Below are 8,123 nucleotides of genomic sequence, written 5' to 3'. Positions count from 1 at the left end.
AAGGGCCTTAGGTAAGCCGCACCTTTCAGCTTTATTTCACACTCCACTTCAGAGAAGAGACCCTTCTCGGCAAGGCACAGCCAGCCCCGCCCCTGCTCTGAAAGGGGGTCCCTCTATGTCTATCTCAGCATGGCTTTTAAGGGTTACCCCTTCACCTCACTGAATACTGAATGGGTGTTTTTTCACGTATGAGCCGCCCAAAGCTGCTTTAGTGTGCTTGGCAGCAGATAAAATCCCTGTCAGCTTTCAACTACGCATTGGGCACAGACTGCATATGAAGCTAGAGTCAATTACATCCCGACTGATCGTGCTCAGGGAGTCGGAATTAACTGCATGGCATAGATGGACATGCACAGACATTACGGGGATGAGCGTCAGGGACTGAACTGTCTGCTCACGTGAAGGCTCAGTCAGGACCCAATTGCTGTCGCAACGGCTTGAGCACAACAGGGATTTTGCCTGAATTAGCACTGCAGCCTTTGTCTCTAAATCATTGGTACCCTGCGTGATTCCTTCTGAGCATCTGAACTGCAGAAATCCAGCTCTCTCCTAGTAAACTCCCTCCTGGCAGCTCCACAATCAGTTTCCCAGTGTTCCTGCCTTGGACTTTGTCCGATCAGAGTGTATTGATTCTTCACATCTAGATGCGCTAAGCAAAGTGTGTTTCTTTGCTTTGGCCCCAACTAGGTTGGTGGTAAATTATTTCTTCCTGGATGGAACTGGCCAGAATCAGAGACCTGGGTCACTTCACAGGGCTGTATAAGAACTGGGTGAAGAGCAAAGAAAGGACAGACAAACAGATCTTAACAGTCTGAATATTTGTAATTAGCTCATCAGCACGGGATCTAGGTCCAAACATCCAGGAGTCACAGCTATTGTGAAATGTATGTAAGAATGGATTAACTGGTATTGCCATTGGAACACGTTTGTGATAATGCTACCATCATAGAGCCCGTTTCACCTCATGTTAGACGGATCCTGGCAGAACCCTCAAGGTCCTGTGTTCTCCTGCATTAGCTCACGGATACCTCAGGGACGGATGGCGCACCAGGGACATGAATGAGTTGCTTACTGGCTTTGTGAACGTGTTGGTTTTCCACATCCTGCTCTGTATTCTCTTCACTGGTTCCCCACAGGCTTCCCCACGGGCCACCAGGCAGCTCTGGGTCAGCCGTTTATGGCAGCCCAGCACCACGCCCCTGCCAGTGGGAAGAAGTACCTGAGGACGCTTCTCATTTCCTGAAGCCTCCTGGTCAATGTGGTGGGAGTTGCTGGCGATGGCGCCAATGGTCCCAATTTACCTGCAACGTCAGCTATGGCACTTTCATGCTTGCACCCCCCTGTGGTTCTGCCTCGGTCTCCACCCCACCCGCTCTCTACCCCGTGTGCTCTATCAGATCGCCACAGACAAGAGGGAGGGAGTCCGTGTCCTTGAGCTTCCACGAAGTCTGGCGGCCAGTGAGCAATTGCAGGGGAAGTGCGACCTTGGTCAAGGACCTAATGACTGGTCTAAAGCAGCACCCAAGAATCAGGAATCAGTGATGCGAAAACTCACCAGGATGACAGTTCAAGGCTCAGCTCATCTTTCAGATTGGGCCTTGGTCATGTATATTGCCCATATGGCTGTGCGGTCCTGCATGCAGTGAGGATTCTGGGTGGGGCAGCATTACCTCTTTGGGTTTGATGTCTCACCTTTTCCAGTGGGAGACTTATCCCTGCTCAGCCAGGACAGACTGCTTTATCTTACCATTTCCATCAACTGCGTTCTCGGAGTTGGCTTGGCTGTTCCTTTGAACCCTGACCGAGTTGCATTACTGGGCCGCTCTTGGCTTTTGTATCCTCTTGTCAACTTACTCCACCTGCTCTGAGCTTACAAGACAGGAGGCTAGGAATGCAGACCAGAGCCCCTTCTCCTCCCGCTGATGGGCTCCATCTTGCAGGCCTCCCTGACACTGCCTCAGGAGAGAACTCTCTTCAAACCACAGTCTCCTTCAGAAACGATCCCAGTGACGCTTCCCCGAAGAAAAGCCCGATGTCAAATGCAAGCCTGGAAACGGAGCTAGAACACTCTGGCTTTAGAACATACCATGATCTGTGGATTTATTGGCCTGTGGTTACATTGGCAATGGCCACTGCAAACACACAATAGAAATACAGACAGATACAAACACAACAGACTTGGGTAACAGCTACGCTACAGAACTAATTGCTACACACACCATAAGGGCCATTTAAATGACTGTTTTAACCAGATGCTAGGTGGCCAAAACCCTCGGGCTGCCTTTACCTAGACGCTCCTGTCTCAGAGGTGTGCAGTTAACAGTCTTGATCACTCACTGATAAAACCCAGAGTCCCATTTCAAACTCTGCCCCTAAATTCAGTTCCTGGAGTTCTCCAGCTACGTTGACTTTGCAGAACAGGCTTGCTGTCAGGAGCAGAGGTCTGTGCTGCTTCGGGTAGCGGGATTTTAAATCCCATGGAAGGCAGTGGGACCTGGGCCTCTACCTCCCTTATGCTCCTTTGGAAAGCCCAGCCCCGGCCCTTAGGTTTCTGCAGCTATTTCCAGTTTGCATTGCCCTACATCTCCAGGGCATTTCTGACCATGGCAGTACTGTATCAGCCCCTGAAGGTGCGCAGCTGCACCCGATAAGCTGCTTCACCTACATGGGAGATGTCCTGGTTGCAGGGCTAGCTGCTCCGCCGTCCCTTCTCTGGGGCACCCCCCAAGTATCAGGCCGTGTGTCTTTACCTATCCTAGGGTAGGATTCCACAATTCTCCACTCCCAGCCTAGGTGCTGGGCGACAGAACCCTGGGCATCCACCACGCTTACCTGGAGGCCCGGCTGAGTTCTGGTTCTTCCCTTCAGGAGTCTGTGCCCAGTGGAGTACTGTGACCAGGGTGGATAAAAATCAATGTTTTTTTTTTTTAAATAAAAAAAATTGGATTTTTTAAATTTAGATCAGATTTTTTTGATAAAATGCTTTTTGAGGAAAAAACCTATCTAAAGATAGTTTTAATTAAGATACATTATAGCTCAAAGACATCTCATCCTGGAAGAGGGGTTATAAATTCTAATTCTATAGTATGAGACAATATATTCATGTAATGTTTAAGAAAAGTTTTGTAAAGGAGTTCCAATAGTTCATGGATTAGGGACCCAATCTTATGGGGTTCCAGGGGCTTCTGTATAGATTATTTAGGTTAATCTTTCTATCTACCCACTGGGACTCAGTGCTCAGTCTAGAAGATACCATCAGAGATGCTTAGTTTTGCAGTTCTCAGACTGTGGATTTGTGTCTCCAGAGATAACATGCTTGTTAACAGCAAAAATGATATTAAATAAATAAATGAATAATATATAGAGGTGAGAAATAACAGATCTCAACTCTATTGTCCCTCTGCAAATTTGTGTACACAGAGTCAATCCCTTACCTCCGTCTAAAAGTGCAAAGTTTCAAAAAGTCCAGTGAATAGAAGATTGTTGGGGGCGGAATAGATCTGGACAAGGAGAAAAAGTCTGGAGATAAATGTGAGAAGGGAGGGACAGGCAGTAGAAACAAAAGTGAAACTGTTTGGGAAGCACATTCCAGAAGTCTGGAGATCCTTCTGAGTGTAGCCTTCATTGATTTGAGATCTACCATACATTCTCTCAGTAAAAGGGAAAATCTATAATGGCAGCAGGCCACAAAAGAGACCCAGTTTGGAAATAAGAACCATTCAAGAAATGTTTCAGAGTAACAGCCGTGTTAGTCTGTATTCGCAAAAAGAAAAGGAGTACTTGTGGCACCTTAGAGACTAACCAATTTATTTGAGCATGAGCTTTCGTGAGCTACAGCTCACTTCATGAAGTGAGCTGTAGCTCACGAAAGCTCATGCTCAAATAAATTGGTTAGTCTCATTCAAGAAATGTATGTTTGCTAATGATGTTTTAAAGAAAGTCACATCAGTGAACTGGTGGAAGTCACTTAAGCACTTGGCTTCAGAGACTGTTGAAGTGATAATCTCACTTTTAACAGCAGTAACTTCTTCTGCCAGTGTAGAAAGAATATTTTCTTCCTTTGGACTAATTCATTCCAAATTGAGAAATTGTTTGGGACCTGAAAAGCAGGAAAGCTTGTTTTTCTTTTCCAGATTATGACCAAACAGGAAAATGAAGGTGAAGATGACTGAGTTAGCTGCAGAAGCCAATATGTTAAGTTTCTGATGTTGACCAGGCTGACACAGTCGATTTTAATTTGTTGTTGTTTTTTTTTAAATATTTCATGTAACTATTTTAGTTAAAAACAATTTTAACAAAAACAAACCTGATTTTAAAAAAACTTGAATGTTTAAATTCAAAAATCCATATGCTTGTTTTGTTAAAATATTATATGTTTGCTGTTGAAGAAAAATATCCAGAATACTTAACGTTGTTTTAGTTAAATAAAAGAATTTAAATGTCTGTCTGGTGATGTTCTCCTCCTAATATAGCATGGCAAGAAAATCTTCCAAATATTAATGATTAACCTGTTGAATTGGAGATAGTTCACCTCCCAATGACTTCATAAATATCTGCTTTGGTAAATGAAATAACCAAACAATCATTCATTTTCTGATATAGCTGTAAAATTAATCTGAAAAGTTTTCAAAATAAATCACTTAAAAATGTATAGTGTGTACCTTCTAAAAATGAAACCTACATCTCTCTCTCGGAGTTGTGAAGAATATGTATTAAGGTTATAACAACCAACAAGAAAGCACTTTTATGTAGAAATCCATGATTAAATCGAGTCTTCCTGACTAGTGATTTAAATCATGATTTAAATCAATTTGATTTAAATCAAATCCACCCCCGCCCCTCAATGGCCTTCATAGCCAAAGGGCTACTTATTTCAACCAAAGGAACAGATCATAAAAAAAAAAAAAAAAAACCCAAAAAAACAAACTGTCTACACCAGGTTGGTCTTACCAAAAGGCTTCCCACCTCTGACAGTAACCCAGGCAGGGGTGTCTTCAGACACCCGCTGTGGGTGCTTGTGTCTCAGCCAGACTCCCCCACCCTTGCGAGTTGTCCTTTTTGAGCTGCTATCGTCCTCTTATCATAGAATCATAGAATCATAGAATCTCAGGGTTGGAAGGGACCCCAGAAGGTCATCTAGTCCAACCCCCTGCTCGAAGCAGGACCAATTCCCAGTTAAATCATCCCAGCCAGGGCTTTGTCAAGCCGGACCTTAAAAACCTCTAAGGAAGGAGATTCTACCACCTCCCTAGGTAACGCATTCCAGTGTTTCACCACCCTCATAGTGAAAAAGTTTTTCCTAATATCCAATCTAAACCTCCCCCACTGCAACTTGAGACCATTACTCCTCGTTCTGTCATCTGCTACCATTGAAAACAGTCTAGAGTCTAGAGCTCTTGCTCGCTCGTCCTTGTTCCCGGGCTGCGGGAGATACCCAAGCTCAGCAAGAGATGGAGTCAGAGTCCTCAGAGCCAATGGCTCTGCCATTGTCCCTTAACAACCCTCAGGTGTTTGCTGAGAGGTGGCTGCCTTATCTTGAGCTAGTCTTTCACTTCCTGCTGGCTTTTCCTTACAACCCTCTCGGAGCCTGACCCCATATATTCACACCATGCCCATCCCAATGTCCAGTATCTGTACATCACTACAGAGACACTCCGTATCCATCAAAGGAGCCTGGGCATGTTTCATTTGTTCTAAGATCAGACTGGTTTTACTATGCTGTGCAATTCTAGCCAGATGGACCTGGGTGTGTTTTACACAGAGCTCAATGGCCCCAGCCCTGCACTGCAGCCACCTCTGGGGAAGACCACAGCAGCTCTTTATGACAGGACTTAAAAAATAAATACTGTCTAGCTGAAACTACAAATGATTGTATTTGTTACCGTACCTGTCGTCTGCATGAGGGTTTCTGTGCGGCCCATCCCTGTCGTATCTGAGCACATTAGGGGAATTATTTTCATGAGCCCCCAAGAGGCAGGGAAATGCTGTTATCCTCAGAAATGAGAACTGAAAGCCAGAGAAATGAAGTGAGTTGCCCCGTGTCAAGGCTGTGGGACAGCTGGAAAGTGCACCCTGATCTCCTGGGCTCCGTGGCGGGCCCTGAATCCCAAGGACGATCTGCATGGCCCCCTTCTCACCTTCTGTTTGTCAAGATCACTTATGGCATTTTCTTTTCAATTAGATTCTCCACTTCCAGTGGCAGAGTTTGTGTGCACATGCGCGTGTGTGTTTGTACTGGCAGTGTGACTGTCCATGTCTCCGTGTGTCATGCTGGCCAGTAAGGGGCTGTGTGTTGCTATATGGTGTGTGTGTGTGTGCAGATTTCCAGTGTACGTGAGAGTGCATGTAAGGATGGCTGGAGAGTGAGTTTGCAAGACCAGTGTGTGTGTGTAAGGCTGGCTGATGTGAATGTGTAAGGATGGCCTCTGTGTGTGTCAGGCAGGTTAGTGGGAGTCTGTGATGTCTAAGGCTAGTTGGTGCCTCTGTGTGTATGAGTGTGTAAGGCTGGCTGGTGTCTTGTGTGTGTGTCCGTAAGGCTGGCCAGTGTGTGTGTAAGACTGGACAGTGTGGATGGGTGTCCAAGATTTGTGGGTGTAGAAGGCTGGCCAGCAGAGGTGCAAGGGTGACTGATGGGTGTGCAAGGCTGGGAGACTGTGCACACAAAGTTGGCTGGTGGGGCTGGGTATGTAAGGGTGGGCGGTGGTGTTGGATGTTGAAAGGATATGCGTGTGTTTGAAAGGCAAGCTGGTGGAGATGCAAGGGTGGGTATGCAATGGGTGTACAAGGGTGGGTGTGCAATGCTGTGGGTGGAGGAGTGGATGTGCAAGGCTAGCCGATGGGCTGGGTGAAAAAGGCTGGAGGCAGAGCAGCTGTGCAAAGCTGAGTGTGCAAGGCTGGCAGCTGGGCATGTGTGCAAGGATGTGTGGGGTGGATATGTAAGATATAGCATACAAGGCTGCAGAAGGAGGTACAGGGGTTGTGGGGTGGGTATGCACAAGGCTGGGTGTTCAAGGCAGAATGTGTAAGGGTGTGCGGTGGGTGTGCAAGGCAGAGTGAACAAGGCTGTGGGGGTGCATGGCTGGGTGTGAGTGTGCAAAGCTGTGAGGAGTGCAGAGCTGGGGGCAGGTGTGCAAGGCAGAGAGTACAATGCAGGGCTGTGGGGGGCTGGGTGTGCACAGCTGTGGGTGTGCATGGCTGTGGGGGGTGCAGGGCTGGGTGTGGGGGATAGGTGTCACGGCTGTGGGGATGCAGGGCTGGGTGTGCAGGGCTGTGGGGGTGGGGGCTGGGTGTGCAAGGCTTTGGGTGCACGGCTGTGGGTGTGAGAGCAGGGCTGTGGGGGCGCACGGCTGTGGGAGTGCAGGGGTGGGGGTGCTGGATGGGTGTGTGGGGCTGGGTGTGCAGGGCTGTGGGGGTGCAAGGCTGGGTGTGGGGGATGGGTGTGCACGGCTGGGGTGGGGGTGCAGGGCTGTGGGGGGGCTGGGCTAGGGGCGCTGGGGGTTCAGGGCTGTAGGGGTGGGGGCTGGGTGTGGGGGATGGGTGTGCACGGCTGTGTGGGGTGCAGGGCTGTAGAGAGGCTGGGCTGGGGGCACTGGGGGTGCAGGGCTGTGGGGGGGCTGGGCTGTGGGGGCGCTGGGTGTGCAGGGCTGTAGGGGTGCAAGGCTGGGGGGGTGCTGGGTTGCTGGGGGGCTGGGTGTGCAGGGCTGTAGAGGTGCAGGGTTGGGGGTGGAGGTGGGGGGTGCCGGGCTGGGTGTTCAGGGCTGGGGGGGGTGCTGGGTTGGGGGTTCAGGGCTGTGGGGAGGCGGGGCTGGGGGGGTGTCGGGCTGGGGGGCGGGGCTGGGTGTGCAGGGCTGTGGGGTGCGGGGCTGGGGGGTGCCGGGTGGTGGGGCTGGGGGGGGGGGCTGGGTGTTCAGGGCTGGGGGGGGTGCAGGGCTGTGGGGAGGCGGGGGGTGCTGGGTTGAGGGTGCGGGGCTGGGGGATGCCGGGTTGGGGGTTCAGGCCTGTGGGGAGGCGGGGCTGTGGGGGTGCCGGGTTGGGGGGCGGGGCTGGGTGTTCAGGGCTGGGGGGGTGCCAGGCTGTGGGGAGGGGGTGCCGGGCTGTGGGGTGCCGGGTTGGGGGCGGGGCTG

The sequence above is a fragment of the Eretmochelys imbricata genome, chromosome 17, assembly GCF_965152235.1.
Source record: "Eretmochelys imbricata isolate rEreImb1 chromosome 17, rEreImb1.hap1, whole genome shotgun sequence".
Taxonomy (NCBI): domain Eukaryota; kingdom Metazoa; phylum Chordata; order Testudines; family Cheloniidae; genus Eretmochelys; species Eretmochelys imbricata.
The sequence above is the reverse complement of the archived record's forward strand: the minus strand, read 5'-3'. Positions refer to the sequence as shown.